Source organism: Caloenas nicobarica, chromosome 2, assembly GCF_036013445.1.
Source record: "Caloenas nicobarica isolate bCalNic1 chromosome 2, bCalNic1.hap1, whole genome shotgun sequence".
Lineage (NCBI taxonomy): Eukaryota > Metazoa > Chordata > Aves > Columbiformes > Columbidae > Caloenas > Caloenas nicobarica.
Window position 1 is genome coordinate 97,036,906 of NC_088246.1, and position 22,278 is coordinate 97,059,183.

At 37.9% G+C, this 22,278-nt stretch overlaps 1 protein-coding gene across 21 annotated transcripts in view; it reads left to right on the plus strand.

The window, feature by feature from the left end:
* The window catches only part of LOC135986103 (poly(rC)-binding protein 3-like), a 525,102-nt gene that overhangs the window by 65,935 nt on the left and 436,889 nt on the right, over positions 1 to 22,278 (plus strand). The gene's annotated exons all lie outside the window — the stretch shown is intronic.

Consider the following 22,278-nt stretch of genomic DNA (forward strand, 5'->3'; position numbering starts at 1 on the left):
AAGTTGCCCTGAGTCAGCACACAGACTTGCCAAATTATTTGTTTGTCCAGATAAATGGTGATCTTTTAGACAAGGTCCCAGATATGTCCCGAGGAATATTCCCTCCAGAGTGTGCAAGACCCAGAATATGGACTGGCTTGGGCACCACAATGTCTATAGCTTTTCTTTAGGTATGCTGCAGTCTGCCTGTAGGTGGATTTTGGAGAACAACTAACCCCCTTGCTACTTCTGAGACATAATTGCAGATTGGAACTGCTGAGACTGTAATTCCACTGCCATGGAATGTGGTGACTTCTGATGACTAGGGACAGATACTGACAAGGAAGTCCTCTCATACCAGGAGGTTGCCGAATACAAAGAGCAATGCATATTATTTACTTACCTACTATTGATAATTTTATATGCTTAATACAACAGATTTCTAACAGTTTGAGCTCTCCCCTATTTGTAGATATTCATCTGTAAAAGATATCTTCATTGTCAATGAATTCTCAGGAATAAGACAGGGTAGAAAAGAAGTGCAATACTGATAATTTAGTCCATGGCTTCATCATAAATAAACAAAAAAGACTTAAATGCTTGGGACCTGCTGTATTGCCTGATTTATAGGAAGTGTGGGAGCTTGTTTTAAAAGGCTTTTCAAGACACCTGAGCACACATCATCTTGAAATTCTAGAGAGATAATAGACCTTGTACAGGATATCATTTGGTTTCTGTATTCCTACCAGGCACTTGCTTTTAGGGTGCCATTTATTTGTTAGGCATCACAGAGGGACATAAGGGTTCAAGTACACCTTGGAAAGAAGAGTTATTCATACCTGGATAATGGCAGTCTTTTATTTCCTTTGGGTACACTAAGTATCTCTCTGTCTATCATTTCATTTGCCAGAGTTTTCGATGTGCTGCTAATGCCAGTCCTGTTAAAAATGTACCTTGAAGATAGGGATGAGAACAAAAACAGGCAAACAAACCAAAAATGAAGGTAAAAATATGCAAGAGGAAGTAAATATTTTTTTTCATTGTGTTTCAACTCACTGAGTCCCTGGGCTTGAAATGAGATCCCTTGATTTTCACTTCTCTCTCACATCTTGCTCAGCTGAGATGTGAAAGCTTCCCCAACTTGAGTTAATTAAAGAGCTTACATTAATGCAAATTAATTTAAAATTAAGCTTCCATGCTGCATGCATAGGGAAGAAAAAGTTGGCAGATTTCTGTGGCACAAAAGTATGCATATGTCTATGTGCATCTTTAGGGTCCTAAATCACCTTCAGAGTCCAGCTCTGATGTACATGTGAAAATCATCTTCACTGGGATACAAGTCTCTCATGGAGCGCTCATCATGGTGAGGTCCTGGACCGCACATCTATCTGCAAAAGCTGCTTTTTCCAGACATGACAATTAATGCCAACTGCAGGAAATGTAACAATTTGCATTAGTTTGCTAACAGTTTAATTTGTCCCTTATGCAAGAACTTCCAAAACCACCTTGGTACTCACTAAGACTGTATGGATGGTTTTCCTGCCAGCCATTTTTCACCCCTAATTTAATCCTTTCATACTCTGTATCAGACCACCATGACAGAATTTTCTTGCTGCCTCATGGTGTGTATTCCTGTGAGGATATGGATTCACTCCAGCTCCAAGAGTAATTGTGGTGACCTTACCAAATATCTAGTGTCTTCGGTTAGTCATGGGGTCCATTTTACAAGATATCTCAAGCCATCTGCTGAGATGAGGTTACCTCTTATGTTATCAGAGGATAAGGTAAGATCCATAATAGTGGTAAGAGGACTCTCAGACCTCTATTTGGAAGCCATATCCTTTTTCATTCTCAGACTTAAATGGAGGGAAAGAGAGTAAATGTTGTCACCTAGATGAGGATACAGCCACCATGCATCTTTAACGATCGCACTGCTTTTTCTTCAGCACTCCACTGTGTTGCTTTCTAGGGCATGTCTCCTGAATATATTGTGAGCATTATTTGTTTTCACTGGGGGATATAAATTGCAAGCATATAGCTAACTGTGATGACCTAGACTGTTTTTCTGTGCAAGTAAGCTTCCCATTCAGAATTATGTGAATGTAAATATGATGTGTCCTCTGATCAGAATAATGAAGACTTTGAAACTTCATTTATCTATGAAGTCTTAATGGAAACCTTACACCAGCTAGGCACTGTGGGCCTCTAATTCCTAGAAACTGATAGAGATTTTTCATAATTTACATTTTAAATTACTCTCTCAGAGAGATTATACTACATCAAAAGACTTGCAATTAAGACATCATTTGAGTAAGGCAATGCTGCACAAACTCTTTTGATTTTAAATCAAATTAGATAAGAAAGCCATATTTTTTTCTCTAAATAAAAGTGAAAGGTAGCAATTTGTAGACAGCTTCGCAGATAGCTAATGGCTGGTCATGTTGGCAAAATGCAGAGGAGAGCATGCCTTTCTAATTGAACATAGATCATGGGCTTGTAAAAATGTTGTAGTGATGGAGAATGATCTGATAGCTGAAAATGTTAACTTTTTTGCTGCTGTTTCTAGGCTGGACATACGCCATCCATGCTTCCTATTAGCATTGCCTGCTCTGGTTTACCCCTCCTCATCAACAGATGAGGATTAGGTTTTCAATATAGCCTCTGATCAACATCACGGCTGCCCTCAGACCTTGAAAATGTATTCCATAACTAAGGAAAAATCCTGCTTTTGAGCTGAAATGTGAACAAGAAAGTTTTGTTCACTCCTCAGACCAGAGGATTAGGTTTCGGTGGGTGTACCGTGACTGCAATGAAAGCAGAGTGAGGTCCTTTGACTGCTTAAATGAAAGGGTCATCACAAGGATGAACCTGCTTTAGACTCCAAAAGCATGAAATTCCAGGTGCTGCGCTCTTCTGAAAAGTGGGCCTGTGGGATCTGGTGCAGTTCTTCCAGTTCCTAGCACACAGATAACCAGTCCACAGAAAGGGGATTACACCTAACACTGACTAGTTCCTTCGCCAGCCTTCTTACTGGGACCTGTGAGTATCCTGTGTGCTACGGGGCCTAAATTACCCATTCATCTCAGAGATGGGAGCCGGATTCCCCTTTGCCTTGATGTTACCTGATTCTCTGGTATCTGGCCCATGTGTTTACATCTGTGCTAACAAATGGCTATAATTATGAAGTATAATTATAAATAATTTATTATTTTGCATAGGTAAATGGTACATTGTTTGGTAAGTGATGCTGAAAGGCAAAAGGCATGATTGAAACAGATCCAGTTCTAGCCGAATTTGGACTGGTCACAGGGATAGAGCAATCTGTTGCTGTAATTGCCCTTGATGTGTACAGCACGGATAAAAAGAGGATATTGCACCAAACTTTGATTCAAAACCCAAAGAGCATGTTGTATTCACTTGGACTTTCATACCGGCTTAGTTTATGATCATTACATTCACAAGCAATAAACGTAAGAAAAGTAAATTAATAGATTACAGCAAGCGAGTGAAATATAATGCTTGAAAGACTGAATTATTTAAAAGAAAGTAGAAGATGAACTATGAAGGTTTTATTTTCCTTTTTGAATCAAACTTCAAAATATTCTCTGAGCCACTAAATTAGACAAGCAGTTTTATGTTTTGTTTCTTGAGTTTTTATGACTGACACAGTTACATGGGCATTGAACCACTTTGGAGACAGACAGAAGAAAACGTACTGAATGACAAATGCCTTCATTGCTGCTGACTTGCAGAAAAATCAGCCAAAAATTAAATAAGTCTTAGAATGTAATGAAGAAAAGTTGCAGTGCTATTTAACCAGTAGGATGTGGTATCCCAAACAGGGCAAACGTTTTAGCAAAACGTATCAGCTTTTTGTTATCATCCTTTGACTCACTTTTCTCTTTTCAATATACTCAGTTGTTTCATGAATTCTCAATAGTGCGGTACTCAGTATCTTTCAATTAAAACAGATGGCCATACTACTGTAGGTTTCTCTGCAGCATAGCTTAAAGATGCTGACTATTTTTGCAACACAGCATTTGTTTCATGTTGCAAAAATAAGCAAATGTCTTTCTAATGTGATGTCCTCACATGGGCCATTGAAACTAGTCAAATCATGTTAAAAAAAAAAATTCTTTGCCTTACTCTGTAGAGCAGTTAGCTATCACACGATGCCCATACATTGCATTGAAAATTTTATCTTGGAAAAATCACAGCGATGTTTGGAGGAATATCTTTATTTTCCTCAGTGGGCTGGTCTTTCATTCTATCTGACAATAAAATAACACATTTCTGCACACAAAGCCTGACTTCTATTTGTAGTATTTTTTCCTGGCCTTTTTTTTTCACTGAATATGAATAGCCTTTAGTGTCAAATAGATAAGAAAATAATCAGGTCCAAATACCCCTTTAAAAATACAAGGTTGGATGACTGAAGAAAAGAAGATGGTAAGAGCTTAAGACTAGTTGGTGTTGGTGTTGTCAGTGGGTCAGTGCGTTTGTCAGAGATTGAGAGACGTTTCTATCAGTGTGAATTTGGTTTGCCCTGTCAGCTTAGTTCATCTTGTACCTCTTTTTTTCTTTTGAGGAGTCATTATTTCATACCAATTTGTGCCAGCAACAAACCGTAACATTTTCAAGCAAACACAGGTCCTTGAGCAGTTGGTATAGAGCAAAGCACAACCCATTTGTTAGTGCTTGCTCAAGCCTTTGCTAACAGATTGTGGCTTCCTCAAGGTGGGGAGGCTTTTCCTCTTTTTGGAGGGTACCATCACAAACTGCTAGACACGATTGGTCCAGCTGTAGCTTTTAATGGTTAAAATGACAAAACTAATAAGGTCACAAGTGGATCAAGCTCTGCTGAATCTTGCTATAGTGGTGTACAAGGTTATAGCATCCTGTGGTCTGTGCCATCCATCCTACAGTGGACAGTGGTGGTGGAGCAGAAATAATAGAAGGGAGCATTTGTCAGCTTCTCAGCCACTGCAAATCACAGTCCTACGTATCTGCTTCAGCTACTGTTGCATTAATATACCAGAGGTTCAGCTGGGGCCTCTGAAGAACAGGCAGCTTTGCTACAGGAAGATTAACGTCCTGGACAGGTGGGAGAAGAGAAGGTTCAACCAGTTGACAGTTGCATCTTAAATTTCCATTGTTCATCTCTTCCTGAGACATTGGTAAAAGGCCAAGACTAGAATAAGCATGGTGCTGAAATTTAGTTGCACAATGGATGCCTTTTTGTGTGTGTGTGTTTTCATTTGTTTGGTTTGGGTTTGTTTGTTTGTGGTTTTTAGGGCTTTGTTTGTTTGTTTTTCTTCTTTTCCCATTTGTAGCTTTTTGCTGCTTCTGGACAGGAAGGGCCACCTAACAGATTTTGGGCTACCGTGACTTCTGCTTGTTTAGCGACCAAATGTAATCCCACAAGAAACTTTTGTATATTCTTTATAAATAGCTAGAGGAGTACTGTCTTCATTGAGGCTGCAGAATACACTTACCATGAATAACTGGAAAGATTTTAATATCTATCCAGAACAATAATTCCCAGAAGTTTGAAAAGTGTTTAATCAAGCAACTTTAACAGACCTTTTACAATAGAAAATTTGTGTGTCCGTCCCGCTTTAAGACAGGGGAATTTAATGGATAAAGCTGTATAGATGACAATTGACATTTCTTTTCTACTACTATCTGCCAGTCAAGCATTATATCCAGCATATATATACTACTGAGCAGCTTATATTTCTTACAAAACTTCAGATGTTAATGATATAATATGGCTTTACTGAAATATTTCCTTTAATTTCCATCTTGCCTTTATGATATTCCTGAAAAAATGTATGAGGATTTGAAGATCAGTTCTGGAAGTCTTACATTAGCCTTCAGATTCACCAAATAATAGCCTGCTTCAGCAAAATGCTAATGCAATATATTTTCACTGACAATTCACCAAAGCTTGTTGGTTTGTTTTTTCATTTTGCAAACACCAGCATGCTGATATTTGTTCATGGATATTGACATCACGACAAAGTTTGTGAAAATGGTACTTCAGAAACACTGACAAGTCTTGTGATGGCAAAACTGGCACATCTTTTCTGCCTTGAGTGAACACAGAAACCTCAACAGAAAAATCAGTGGATCCCTCACATGTAATCATGGAAAGATTCCTCCACAGGAACATGTTCAGATGGGATTTTTCAAGGAGCCTAAAGGAATTAAATGCTTTGTTTATATATCTGTATAAAATTGCATTGTCAACTGGTACTTTCATCCCCCAGCTGTCAGAGAAGATAGCCAAGTTCCCCTTTGATGCATAGATGCTCTCTAACTTAAATCACCATTTTGGGAGAACACATATGTCAGTTGAGCTTGGCTGATCAAATTACTGAGCACACTGGCTCCATACACATATCACCTTTTTTAAAGTTGTTATTAGGGAAACAAAAACTGTGGCCTCTCCTTTTTTATCTCATTTTAGAGAATGAGAGTGAAAGGCTTCACTTGTAGCTCAGCAGCCCTTGGATTTGGCATGGAATGCTTTTTCACTCTGCTAATATTTTTTAATAGATACAAGTCAGTAATATCTTGCATGTGCTGGATGAGTAAGGCAGCCCTGCATAGCCCTGCCAAAACAATTTCTTCTATGCAATTCTCATGTTTCAATCCCTTCTCTGTTTGCTCCGATAATGCCAAGACAGAAACGCTGACAATGATGGGGAGTAGGAAAGGGGAGATGGAAAAGGAAATAGGGGACTACAAAAAAACCCACAAAAGGTGATACTGAGAAGCTGCTATAGTACAGAGAGATATTTAGTCCTGAAAATATTTAGCAACCTTGTAAATTTCCATTTAAAATGTTCTGTTCCCATTTACATGAATAAGGAATGATGTTTTGCGGGTGTTCCATCTCTTTGCTGTCCTGTTCCTCCATTCTTCTCCTCCCTCTATTCATTTTGTTAGTAACTGATTGTCTCAAGGTCTTGCAAGCTAGTAGGTGTGGATGAGACTAGCACTGACAAGCATGTATAACTGGCCTTTTCATTTTTGCTTCTGAGTGCATGTGGATTAGCTGTCACTCTTTCTGGTATTTATACCGCTGGCACTGATGAAGATACTAAGCTTACTGCTTGAAAGCCTTTCTGTTTTGGGAAGACTCTTTTTGTTTTTTTCCCCCTAACTGTAACAACAATGCTGGTTTCTACTAATAAAATAAGAAGAAAACAAGAGCCTCAGTAATTACAGTACAAACCATAAGCCAAAGATAATTTGTATTACTGTCCTCCCACTTTTGTGCTGCTAGATGGGGAAATTATCCGACTCCAATGGCAATCCATACAGAACCACAGGGTGTTTTCCACTAAGCTCTACAGCTTATTTTTTCACTTTTGGACAGCTCCAGGAAGGAGGCAGGATGCTGGGGCTCCCATGAAACAGCCAAACTACCTTTTTTTACACAGGCGGCTTCTCAAGTGAAATGGGTCTTGTTGTACAACAACAGCTCAATATTTGAGTTACAGAATCCAACCCATTCTGTAAATACTTAGAAGGACTACCTGACCATAGTACATTAATTTGGGGTGTATCTCACCCACCTTTCAGTGTCTCATCTAAGCTGTTTAAGTTCTCTCTAAATGAATATTTTTTGCTTTCTGTTGATTACAGCCACACAGTGCAGTAACACAAAATATGTATATTTTTACAAGTAGGTGGTTATGTCAGCTTGTATCTATATATAGGCATTCATAGATTATTGGTAAATTTAAGAATAAAATTTTCCATATTTAAATATTTATTATGTTTAATGTACAGCTAACAAGATTTATTTTTGAAGAAACTATTATAGCTTGTGATTTTTCCATACATCAGCAAAGTGAAGCAGGTTAAATCCCTCCACTGAAGTGAGATCTGAGGACATACAAAATTGTTTAATTGCTTGTCTAATTTTAAGTGCAAAAGCAGTCTTGTGTTTTGCTTATGTCATTAAAAAAAAAGGATCAATATAAGTACAGATGGTCAAATCTTTGCTAAAAATAAAATATTTAATGGTGGCACTATGTCTACAAAACTGAAGTTCAACAGTCAACTATGTTATGCAACAAGAAGAAAGAACCAACAGAAAGTGTGAAGAGTTGTTAAGATAAACAAAACCAGAAATGTCTTAGAAACCAAGGAAAGTTCTTTCTCTTTAGAGAGGACAAAGGAGAAGAAGTCTGTTTTTCAAAAGCAGGCGTTTTATTTTGCTCAGACTAATTCTTTCAGAATTACACTGGTGATTCAAGAACGTGTGGATAGCTATAGGGTAACCCTGGGGTATTCATGGCCATGCGCCAGTCATTAGTCAGGCAATCTCAGATCCAGGGGCACTGGTGCACACTAGTCTGTGGGTGTACAAATTGATAACTTTTCAGAGGAAACAGGAATGAGCAGCCCCTGTATGCAGCTAAACAGTACTAGTTGAAGGCTTGATCTGAGGCTTTGGGCAGAATGAAATGTTAGAGAGAAACTACCCAGGTTCTGGCTTGTGCTTGGTAGTAGAAATGCCAGCTGCAGGCTGTAGAATAAGTTGGTCTGGGAATCTTTGAATGTGACTCCAAAAAGAAGGAAGAAGGGGGACTTCTTTGGCACAGGCAGGGCTTGCTGGAATAGAAAAGCTGATCAAAAGAGAACCCTGCTTGTTTTTCTTGTTTTCTTTTTGGAGCATTCAAGGAAAAAGAACTTATTGCCTTTCTATTTTTTTTCTTCTGTGTGTATTTGTGTGTAAGCAGCATTACACTAAACCAAAACGCTTATAATCTGTTTCTTACTTTAATAGAAACAACATTATAAAGGCCTCAGTTTTGGGTAATGTTCAAGCCAGGAAACCAATGGCAATAACAATAATTGTTGCCACTGCACATCTGTGATAATCTCTTCTATGGTTAGATTTGAATAGTCTATGCTGAATGACATTAGATTTTTATTAAGGAAAATGAAACCAATCCTTTCTTCTGGGAGTAAGTCTCTGAAAGGAAGAATAGAAAAGTCTATACAACAGTTAAAACCCATGGGCTACATTTGGAAAACTTTATTCTGGCTGAAAAATGTTCTTTTATAAATAGTCTCACTGAATTTATATGAGAAGCATGCTCCTCAGAGGTGTAAATCAGCTAGGTTCTGGTTCAAAGTAGAAAACTTTGAGGAGCCAATATTTATTTGTTTATAACTCTGAGTAAGTGCCTTAAAGATATTCTTTAATCTTGCTGAATAATTAGGCTATAGATCTGTGCTGTGCATTGTGCTCCCCTTTGAAAGGAACACACAGATAATAAGAGAATGCATCAGAAGAAAATATCTGAAGCTCTGTGGCTGTTAAATAGCAACTCATAGCCCTGCAGGTTGGTCTTGCTCAGGAAGGTATGCTTTTTCCCCCCTGTGGACCTTGACATGAAATTATGTGATAAGGCAAGATGGCAAGAGACCACTCTTAAATCCTTCCAGGGTAACCATTGGTAACTGATCTATTTGGCCTTGTGACTGCTTGGGAAAATGTGAGCAGATATTTTGTTCAGAAACAGGAGCCAAAACAGAGAAATGCCAACCAATAGATGTGCTGATCCAATGGGGTTGGGCTGAGGGCAGTCTGAAAATACAGCATGCATTTGTGTTGAGTAGAACAGGTGCCTTGAAAGGCACATACAGAAAATTAATAGTTCGAGGACACTGCCTGTAAGCCAGGAGGACTTTTGTCATGTTCCTCCGGGGTAGCTGAGGACTCAAATTCACTAGTTTCATTCCTGTCAGACCCTGCTAACTTGGAGCCAAATCAATTCCCCTCTGTCTAAGAACAGTTCTGGGAATGCTTGATCAATATTCACTTCCGCTTTTGCCTCTTTATATGGCTAAGTTATTTGTGCCTTTGTTGTGATATATAGCATTTGTTACTCACAGATCTCAGTGTGCAGTGTTTACAGCCTGAGAAGTCCAGGACTTAGAAGAACATCTTATTTGATCTACATGGGACTATCAACCAAAAGATGTATTTTTCTTCAGCGTGAGATCTAAAGTCTCATTTTATAAAACAACCACGTTGAATTACACAGGAAAGAGACAGCAAATTTACCATTAACAAGTTAATCACAGTTGTGGTTGGTTGGTTTATTTGTTTGTTTTCGCCCTGGAAGGTAAACCAGGTGGAAAGGACCATTCCCTCTCTTATGGGTGACTACAGCAAACCTGTCACCTGTATTCTTGTCCATTCTCACGTCTTTTAGCTAGCCTTCAGCCCTCAACAATGACATGTCACCATCTGTAGCCAATTTGGGTGGAAAGTAATAAGAACATGTAAATAATTGTTCAAAATCACAGGGAGTTGTGAAAGGTGCTCTCTAGCTACCCAAGTGCTGAATGGAACAGAACAAAGAGGATTTGCTCCAACTTGCTCCATTCACAAGTATGGAGCAATTTAAGCTTTCCAAAGCCCACAGGGTTTAGGGACGAAAAGGTCTCGAGAGTCAAGTGTGTGTCAGCTAACAAATTCCTGTACAATCGACAAAGAGACAAGAACTTCTCCTATTGTCTTGTCTTTGATGCTTTGCACACTGTGACAACACCTCTCTCCCTTTCTCCTGGAAGTATCTGATATTTACTGAGACTTTCGCCTTGTAAAGGGATAATAATACTCTTGAGGTGGCTACCAGTACAGGAAGCATGTCATGGGGCTACATTTATTGCCTGAATATACCTTGTCTGTCATGCTTAGTGAGAGGGTGACCAGTCTTTTCTTTCTCTGAGATTTCTCGGTTAGGCAACAGCCAGTAATGCAATCACGTTCTTGTTCAACGAGTGAATTCAGTGAAAATACTCAGTTCCTTTTAGTAACTGCCGTCATTTTTTCTACCACATGTCTAAGAAAAGGTAATCTTGAGCTCCTGCACCTTGTTGGATCTTCCTAAAAAAAATACCAAAACCACAAAACTCTTAAAAGGTAAAAGGCTTCTCTGTATTTTTCTATCTGAAATATATATGGTTTATGGTGGTTTTATTTGTACTTACTTGACTGAAAGGATACTGCAGATAAATATATCTGTAAAAATTTCTTCCACTTATTATGCATTCTTCCAGCACAGAATGCATCATATGTATTTTAAGACTAACTCCAGAGAGAAGAGGAGAACCTTCTAGACATAATTTTCCCATCATCCTTTTTTTTTTTTTTTTGGCTTTGGCTTTGGCCTCTTTGACGTTCATTCATGAGTCTATTTTCTCGGAATAGCTGAGGTCCCATGCTGGCAATTCCAAATAGTTAAGCCTAAGCAGATGTCTAGATACAATGCATCTTCTTTCAAAGTAAACTTTGCTGCACTGGGGTGCTTTGGTTGAGAGAATCTGACTTTTATACTACCTGTGCTTCTCAAATAAATTACTCCTTTGGGACAGAGGGGATCATACAGTAAAAATCGCCTTTGAAATATCACAATTCCAAAGATTTTGAGGGGTAGAGTAATTCATGCAGAACAGCCTATCTGTCCACTTCAGTGCTAATTTAGGGATGTGAAATAGTCTCTCTAAAAGTAAGTCAGTGGCAAGGATATGGCTTAATCTGAAACACAGAAGCCACACTATACAATGGGCATTGCTCTTCACAGTGTCTTTTGAACCAAAGTTTTCTCTGTTTTAGCTACTGCATCAGACTGAGAAATTCTTGTGGCAGGAGCAATTCTGTGTTGAAATCTTTTACAGTAGACTGCTTAGGTGGCTTGGCTATTGATGGTCTCAATATGATAGCTTGATACATGGCATTTCTTATAAATTGTTATTTTCTAAGATCGTATTTCTGTCTAAAGTCAGTAGCGCTTCTTGAAGGGAGCAGTTTAGTTATGCACCAGAAGATAAACACTGAAAAATCTTTGAAAGGCAGGTTCTATGCTAAACCAGAATAATGCAGTGCTCTTCCATAACTCTTCATGTGCCACTTAAAACCTGCCTTTTGAAGTAGCCCAGCTGCAGTCTGTTCTCTAGCTAGTGTGACTACAGGCATTTTAACTTACAGATTTCAGGTGTTGTCATAGGCAATTTTATTTTCTACAAGATTATAAGGCCAGACATTGTTCTTATTGTTGTGAATCTAAAATATTTCCCACATAAAATTATTTACTGACAAAATCCAGAGAATTATTTTCTTTCTCCCAAGTAGAATTTTTTTCATTCAAGTAAGTAGTGAGACTTTCGGACTTTCAGTTATTTTTTGCATAATCATAGGAAGTTTTCAAAGACAGAAAGATGAAATAAGCCTCTACATCTCTCTGATTTTCAGTGAGTTGATGTTTCCAGTGAATAGGCTCCTGAGTCTCCTCTAGGTCTTTGAAAATCTTCCACATGATTATTTTCATTCTTTGTGCATCCATTTCCCTGGCACTTCTGCTTTTCAAACCTCTGTAGAAATACTCATGTGAACCTGGAGGAAATATGTGCTCGATAGTCAACTCCTAATTGCCCTGCTGGGACCATCTTATTAAATGTAATGTCTTATTATCCATCTATACCTTAGCGTTCAAACATAAAATGTGACCTTGGGCTGTGAACCTGCTACTAACTGTACAAGATCAGATTTCGCTACAGCTTTCACAAGAGATCTTTAAGGGGAAACGAAGATATCTAAAAAAGGATTTTAATGATTGAGTAGGTGACCTCAGTGAGACACAGGATCAAAGCACCTGACATGTACTATCTCACTATTTTGTGAAACAAATAGCTGCATTTTATAGTGGTTCTGACCATTAAAACCTTGATGTCATTTTTACCAGAAATCAGTGAACAAAGTACCTAAGCTTTATCTTTGCACATCAAAGCACTCAGACTCACATGCAATTAACCCAATTGTCATTCTGCTCCTTCAGGATAAGTAAAGCCAGTGACTAGGTCCCATAATTTCTATGGTTTTGGCAATCTCAAATCAGTAAAAATTATGAAGCATTTTCTGCTGGAAGAAAGTTCCTACATGGGATAACCAGTAACCCCCAAAACCTTTGTGGACAGCAGCAGAAGCCATTTCTCCTTGAGTCTGGCCATGTTAAGTGCTCACTACATGTAGCTGTACACATACTGTACTTTCATTAAATGGTGTCCTAAGGAGTCTATATTTGGCTTCTGAAGATTTAACATATGTAAAATTATGTCTTAGGAAGAAGTCTGAGTGTTTTTATCAAACATCTACCAATAAATAGTAAATCCCCCCTCCAGTTGACATGCTAAGGATGATAACGTCCCTTTACACAAGTGACAAAACTAATAGGACTAGAAAAATGCCACCATTGTAGCTAAGATTTCTATTCAAGAACATGATTTTAAACACCTGAAATACTACCATATGAAAAATCATATGTTGATAATTTGGTAATCTAGGCTAACAACACACATATGAAGAACAGTATTTATTTTTATATATAAATGCATACACACACAGTTCCATAAACACAGCAGCTGTCAAAATGAAAACAAAACAAAGCAGTCAGTTATAAAAGTGATGGGTAGAAACAAGGAGTTAGGAAAAAAAGTAACAAACCCAACTCATTATATTTGAAGAATAATAATTCAAGATACAATATTAAAAACTGAAACCTTCTGTTTTCCTCTTGAATCAATTAGCCAAAACATACTGTTAAACCACAAACATGCCACTCTTTAAAAATAATGCTCCAGGAAGGAAATATTTCCCTTGTCTCTAAGCATAGCATGAAATAACCTCAGAGGACAAAGGGATGGTAGATGAAGCCTTACAGTAGATGATTCATTAATTCCTCCTGTGGTACTTGCAAAGCTAGAGACTCAGTCATACAGAAGAGAACTGTGTGAAGCTGGACTAGATTAACTGGATTTGGCCGTGCGTTTCCCATGGACTACTTCTCCCTCTATGGTGGCTAGGTTGGGTACTTGCAGAAATCCTTGACACTTTATTACACACTATTATCCTCATGGATGACACGATGCAATTGCTTTTTTTCTGTGCCTCTTAGATCTTTCTTCCCTTAGTTACCTGTAAATGTAAGAACTGGCTCTGTCAAAAGCCATGTATTTTAGAGAGAACTACAAAATGTGTTAGTGAAAAGGTGGTGGGAAGGGTCTACTTGAAAGGTGAATGAAGCGTTCACTACAGTGGGTACTTTACAGCAGGTTTCTTGAACTCAGCAAAGTAGGGGATGTTCCCAAAATAGCATACAGATCTTAAGAGATACAACTGGTCCAGTTCAGATGTGACATAAATGGGAGCAGACAGAGGGAGTAAGCAACACTGTCCTGTGTTCATGCTAGAGAGTCTCAGGTGGTTTCACTTGCGTAGCAAAGCAATTGAAGAACAGAGTTGAAACAGGAAAGCTGACTTGCAAGAAGAGAAATACAGCGCATATTGCAGGACTCATACTGGTTTTGGAAGACAGGCAGACGGGAAAGAAAATAAGCACTACGTAGGCCAGAGGCTGAGCCTTGTAATGTTTGGCTGTTCGATGGGTATCTCCATAGGTTCTTTCAACTTCAGATTTGAGTAACCAACGATCTTATGGAATGGCACACTCTTATGGACCAAGTTTGGCTTATGTGCTACCATATGAAGAAGCCTGGCACAAGGACATGAAAGTGTGCCTCTGTGCTACCTATATGGAGATGCTTGTGGCACCAGTCAGTGCTGCAGGTAGCTGCAACCTTATTTTGAAATAGCCTTCCATGTTTACTGAGGAAGAAAGCCAGCTTTGCTCTACTGTTCTCTGGAGCTGGGATCTACAAACGTTTCCAAATTTATTTATGCACACCACAGGTCACAAGTTGTGCCCCCTGCTAAGTTAGGAACTTATAAATTATCTAGATGTAAAATGAATAAATCAGAATGTTTCTTCAAATATAGGAAAGATATTCACTCAAGTATTAGTTTAATAATTGTTATGCAATTAGTTCTGTCTGGAAGAATATAAAATTGAGTAGAAAGAATGAAAGCAAATGTTACAGGTGAGCATGCAAGCCTTGGAAAAATATGTCCTCTGCAAATGGGAGACTTACCAAGGGGAAACAGATAAATCATGGGTTCAAGGATAGTTGTGTAAGTCTTTTTGCTCAACGAATTGCTTACTTTCCCAGATAGTCTTCTGTATGTCAATGGAAACATTCCCATTAGTAAATGTAGACAAATTATTCATAGTATAAGTTGAGTCCTTAAAACTTTGTATTTCTTACAAAATTAAAAGAACTCATTGAAGAAGTGTTATGTGGAAAGCTGTTCTTAATCTCAGCTGCGTAGCATTCATTAGCCTGCTTCAAAAATGTATGGAGGGGTCTGGTGCAATATTGCTCTGACAGCACAAATTAAATCTTCCTACTGTTGCTGTTGCCTGTTACTGGATGGAAACAGTTATTAGGTTTAGTATGTGCTGCTCCAACCGACAATGAAAAAGATAAACAATTGATTGCAATCAAAAGACAACAAAAACATTACAATAATGTAGCTTATTTGCATAGTTATCAGTAATCCATGGAGGATATAGAAAATCCCTTTTAATATATACAATTGTAGAAGTGTCTATGTATTTTGAAATTAATATAAATGCCTGTGTATTTAATCAATAACAGATCTGACATCAAACCTGTCCAACTACATTTCTCACAATACATAAGTAGCATCAGAAGTAACATTCCTAAATAGTATTGTCTGTTAATTTCTTTACAAATAACATTTATGGAATAGTTTGTGAAAAATGTTTACTGTGTGGTTACTTATACATCACTTCTGGCATTTAGATCAAAAGAGCACTGCAGGGTGTCCCTGATTCTCCCTGCCCTACATATCAGAGGTATGGGCTGGGCTGAGCTACATGTTTTGTAGAATTCCAAATTGGTGTTTCTACTTGTTTACAGCTACAGGATGCTATGTGGCAAAATCTAGTTCTTTCTCCTGCATCTGTGAAGAGCACCAGATATGCAGCAGCCAGAGAAGCACTTGTCCTCTTGCTGTTGTGGTTCAGAAATGTCAACAGTGCAGCAGATGAGCCCTCCTGGACATATTCAGCAAGCACATACTTGCCCCAAAATATGAGACAGAGAGTTTTGTTGCTCTTTATATATGAGGAGTTGTGCTGGTTTGACTGAAAATGGGTTAATTTTCTTCATACAGTTAGAAACCTTTCTTTCTCATAGCTAGCATGCTCATTATTTGGACTTAGTCTGAGAAACAAGAGATAACACCCCAGCACAGAGTTAATGTTTTTAATTGCTCTGGTCTGAGAGCCAAGGACATTCTGAGCGCCCTGCTTACAGGTGTCGAGGAAGGGGAGGCAGAGATGAGGCAGAGCTTGACTGACATCCCGACTGATCAATGAGAGTATTCCATCCCATTAGTGTCATGCTAATTATTTAAGAGAGGGACCTTCTGGCTTTGGCTCTTCCGATCTCTCTGGTTCTTCTCTCTCTCTCTCTGGGGGGTAGTCGGGAAGTTTTGGTCAGGATGTTTAGCCCAGCCTGTTTCCATTTTGCACAAATCCTCTGGGCTTTTCTGCCTTCTTTCCTCTCTTTTCTCTCTTTGGGATCAGCTGCTGGGACTATGCTGCTTGCTGGGACTGGCTGCTCAGTTGTGGACGGAGTTCATGAGGAATTGCCTTGAGTATCTTTTATTTCTATTTTATATGTATATTTACTAGTAGTGTATTAGCATTTTGTTATTTTATTAAACTGTGTTTGTCTCAATCCAAGTTTCTCCCTTCCCTTTTGATTTTCTCCTCTATTGGGGGAATGGGGGAGGGGACGAGTTAGTGGCTATGGTGGTTGTATTGCTAGCTCGGGTTAAACCATGACAGGAGTTAAAGACAATACATGAAGTAATGAGTCTCAAATGAGAAAATAAAATAGTAGCGCTAGAGCTTAGAGAGATGGATTCCCAGGCCATGCTTTTTTAACTGTCCTTGACATAGTGGATGAAGGGGCCTGGGTGGGACAGATACCAAACACTATCAGACTGCACAGTGATTGCTGGCCTCTTTGGTACTGCATATGGAAGTCATACAGAGCCTGGCAAAAAAGAAAGAGGAATCTTCATTTCAAGCTTGATGTTGAATTGGCATTTAGAGTGCCTACAGTTCGTTTTTGGATGAAGGTTTCCATATTAAATTCTACCATCTAAGAAAGAGTTCCTTTCCCCAACATAACTGACTGGCACTAACAGTCCAAGACAAAGCCTTCACAGCAGTTATTCCTTTCTGGAACTCTGGAAATTGTAATTTTCATTTCACCAGAAATTGTGATTCCAAGATTTTCTTTTCCCAAACAGAATAGTGCACCAAGTGACACTTTGTCTCTGAAACAAATCTGATGGGAGAAAAGAGTGTACAGAGATGTTAATATAAATAAATATTTAATCTTTTTCTGTCCATGACCAGCTCTGGTTTTAGTATGTGCAAGTCACTTTATGTTGCTGTGCAATGGAAGTGCTCTGAGGACCTGACCTCTTTCTACCTGTATTCATTAGGAGTAAAGAATCTAAGTCTGGAAATCTAAATCTGTCCCATCTCAATCATATATAACTATCTTTTTCTCCTGCCAAATTCTTTATTGGAACACCAAATGACTTTAGAGGAATCCTCAAAACGTTAAAATTAAATGATAATCCAAGAGCAACGCTCCTCCTCCTCTTCTGAAAATGGACTAACACATTGATTTTGAATCCATGGTTTGGCGACTCAAACACAGATTAAGTGTTTTTTTGAGTCAGGAATTAGACGTATGGCAGTGGGATAATGATTTAAATGAATTGTTTATGTTGTCTGCCAACAACTTGTTTTTGTAATTCAGCATTACTGATGTTGATAAATTAGAATTATGCATTGTAAAACGGCATGACATCTGTTCTATGGGGGCAGATGAATGCTGATTTGAAAGCCCCTCTTAATGAGGAGCAGTTGATATATGTGCAAGCACTTTTATACTTTTGTCAAACAACATTAAAATGTTATTCTGGATTTACCAGAAGGAAATAAAATCCAAATCGAAATAAGATTTTTAAATGGCACAAAATCCCGACACTTTTCCTGTCACAAATAAAAACCCCACACATTTCACTAAATATGAAGACTTAAAGTTGCAGTACTATCTTGTATCTAAAATCAAGAACATTATTTACTCAAGTAAAACTCCTGTCTGTGTTACTGCCACTGGAAAATGAATAAGTATTATTCTCTGTATTGTATTTGTTATAATTTAATTATAGTTACACATAGAAACACTGATTTCACCCTATCCCTTTAAATATGTCTGTAGGGGCCCAAGCCCGACATCTTGTCTTACCATCTTTGCATCATGTAACCTCAGTGAGATTTTAGCCCAGTAATGAGTCAGATGCAGTTCAAGGCATTTTCAGGACACTCACATTTTCAACATTCAGATTTAGAAGCATAATACTGAATATTCTGTTGAGTCAAGTTATGTTTGTTGACTTTTGAAATACAGATGATAAGTGTTCCTTTTTTTTCCATTTTGGAATGAATATTTATGGCCAAACTCTACTTCTTCTTATTATTTGATCCATCTCATCAACTTTAACGGAGAGCAACAGACAGGGTTTGGCCAGTGGGCACATAATTTTGAAAACCAAACAATTCCACTTTATTATGTTTCACATTTTTGCATCAATGTCTGCAGGGCAGTCAGTTGTTTTCAGTCAATTTTTGTGGTCCACCATTGCTTTTAGCTTTATATAGTCCATTTTTTGTTTCTTTTAAAGACTAATTTACCTCTCTCAGTGCTGACACTGATTCTTGCTTTAGTTAGTTTTAGGACAGAGGAAGGTGATGCAGGCAGTAGAATTTCAGAAGCAGGTTCTCCTTGTTGACGTGTTGTGTGTTTCTCTGTCTGTGGAAAAGTAAATCTACTTACAGATGTCTTCAAAGGAAGACAAAGCCCTTTCTTCCTCCTGATCATTAATATAAAAGAGAACCTCTTGGTAGAGTGTGAGGTGTTTGGGACAAGATAAATGATGTTTTCATTAAAATTAGTCAACCAAAATGTTATTTATTGGATTGCAATAAAACATATTTTTCATTCTAAAAGGGAAGTCCAATAACTGCCTAGTCTAGAATTAAAATAATTCTAAGTATTATTGGCAAATTGTCAACAGACAAAGAAGAGAGCTTGTTAGCAAACTTGTGATTAGAATCTGCAAGTGAGAAGGTGAGACCTGGTGGTCTCTGTCTGGCAAGCAGGAGCTCTCTGACTTTACCATGTAAATCAGCACAGTATAGTTGTTTACACTGATGTGGATCACCTATTCTCTTGGAAAAAGAGTTCAGAATTACTGAAAAATGGGGTTGCAATACAGTATTTAGAGTCATCTATCTAAATCACATTGATAGGTATTCTTCTGCCCTTGAGCAGCAAAACATTGAAGGGAAGCCGAAGGCCCTGTTTATCTGGCCACTGCTCTGCTGTGATTTCCCACATCATGGGACCAGAGGGCAGCCTGCATCCTGCTCTCCTTTCTGTCCCTTAATGCAGAAAGGAAGAAAAGGAACATTTCTTTGGTGTTTCTCTCCCTCAGTTCTAGGAGGAGAGATTAGCTCAGCCGATGGAAGAAGGGTAGAGATGAATTTGAGGCAGAAGTCAGGCGTTGGCTTAGAGAACATGACATGATGTGATTTGGGGTGAGCAAAAGCAGGGATTTATACTCTAGGGAATTTTGTTGTCTGTTATAAGGATTGGTAGACAAAAATGTATTTGTAACTGGAATATAGCAATACTATGTTGTCTGAAAACACAGTAAGGGCTGGCAGGCAGGAAAATCTGACCAGAGAATTTATTAATATCTCAGGCAGTAGTCTGAATCTAGACATGATTTTTGAGAACTGTGACCAGGTTAGCCTGTTGTCTTACTTTAACCTCAGATTGCCAGAGAAGCAAAGTGCTGAAGAAAAAGCACAATCAAACAGTTAATGGTTTCTGGCCTGGGAGGTCTGGGGAACTGAGATATTTTCTCTTCCATTTTTTGGGAAACGTTGCATTCCCAGCCACTGTGCCTTCACTTTATTTCGTATGGTCATTTCTTGCTGTGCAGCAAGACTGGATTAAATTGTGCTAGAAACTGCAAAGAACCAGCTCAGGAATGAGGAAAGCTAAGAGTGCTCCTGCTCAGGCTATTTCCTTCATCTGTTCCTCTGATTTATGGATGTAGTGGGGGATTGACCTTATCATGCTTGAAAACCTGAAATCTCATGAGAAATGTCAGGATACTGAGTTACAAACAGATCAGTTTAAAGTCAAAGTTCGGATACTGTAGATTTCTGTGCATGTGCGGGTAGGACCTGTCCTTAAAAGAGATTAGCTCCTCCAGTTACTAATACATTGTATAAAGGAACAGACCTAATGTATGCGTTAGGGCTTTTAACTTACACTGATCGGAATTTTATCAACTTGATATTGCAATTGTGAATAGAGAAATCTTTCAAGATTAACAATGTCATGTCTTACGTGACTTTGGTAGTAAAATACCTAGAATGCACACATTTTAATACACTTTCATTTCAGGCCTGATGAAACTGATTTGTGTATGATCTGAATTCATCCATTGTTTTAGAGTAATCAAGCCTGATTATAATTTTCCATTTTTAGTCTCCTTAAAAAACAACTGTAAACCCAAACAAAAACAACCATTTTCTCATCTTCTGGGGTAACATGCAAATGAATTGCTGACTCATATGTGCACGTGTTTTACACAGATTGCCAGCCTGGGAGAAAATGGTGAGAGACTGTAACATTCTGCACCTTTCGAATTTTGTGAATGCCACTTGCTAATACGTATATGAGGTTTATGTCAGTGAAGGAGTTAGTATTTTATCCTCTAGGCCTTCCATTAAAAAAATTAACTTGTGATTAATTGCTGCATGCTTCCATTACTGCGATGTAGATGGATTTTAAAAGCCTTTTGACACAAAGATAGACCTTGCGGTATTTTAAATGCAGTTTCTGTAGAACACTCTGTAGTTTTATTTTATATCTTTTATATTCATAGTGATTGAAAAATCAGCTTCAGTTAGGGTCGCATCAGTTCTGTTCTCTCTCTGTTCTCTCCAAAGTTTCATTTTCTGTTTGTTTTTAAGAAGCTGACAACCATATCTGAAACTCATTGATTATCTGCTTATAATAGCTCATCATCTCAATGAAACAAATCAACAAATCTTTTCCACTTTGTTGAATGTATTCCAAATAGCAGCAAGATGGGGCCAAAGATATTTGAAATTCAAGTAGAATAATGATAATCCGGTTTACTTTTTCTGAAAAAAAAAAAAAGAGTAACTTGTGAACCATTTAAATGGATCCTGATTTTAGATAAAATGAATTATTCTCTTCATTGGTCTAAAGAGTATATTTATCTGGGGGTTGCCTCATAGTTTTATTTGCTTTTTCTCATATATGAGAGGAACATCTTAAAACAGTGCATGCATTCAATTAACTTCACTTAATCTACTCATCTCTCCTAGATTTTTTTTCTAAATCTCGTAAAATCCATTGCTCCACAGCAATCTTTCACGGTCATCCATGTTACTTGACAGTTGCTACTTCTTCATCAAAATCTCACCAGATTAACGTCATTATTCAAGCGGCTGGGATTCAATCACTTTATTTTTTTCTTTGTATTTATAACCAAATAATCTGCTGGATATTCTTGTTCAAGATCCTTGGCCTTCTAATCTGCTCAAACATATTAGAAAACAGAAATGTATCCTTTCTGTGGTGAAATCATAGAGAATGTCTCTGCTGAAGAACACAATTTACTGTCACAAATGAAAATGAATTGATAAATTACAGTTTTCAAATCACTGAAATAGGAAACAAATGTAGTGGCTTGGAATAAAGCAGATTTCAGCACTTTTAGACAATTGCTTACCACCATCTGCAAAAGAAAATTTTGGTTGTCACTGAATATACAGAGTTTTATATATATACAGAATTGAATCCTTTCAAGAATCTGAAGTTGATCACAAAAAAATTAAATTATACTTCATAATGGATCTGATAAATGAAATTTTTATATATGAACAGGCTCACTGATTTACCTCTGATTTTTGAAGAACTTTTAAAAAGCAAAGTAGAAAGAAATTTAATGCTCTGCTGTTTATTCTGGGAAAAGAGTGATTGAGCCATGTGCTATAAGTGACTCAGATTTGGATGTTTGAATTTCTTAACAATATTTTGACAGAATGGATGTAATACACACCCTTAAAATCAGTTAAAGTGGTGGGTCAGGATGCCAGTGAATATAGCTCAAATACGTGTATCATTCTAGGATACTGCCACTTGTTTTCG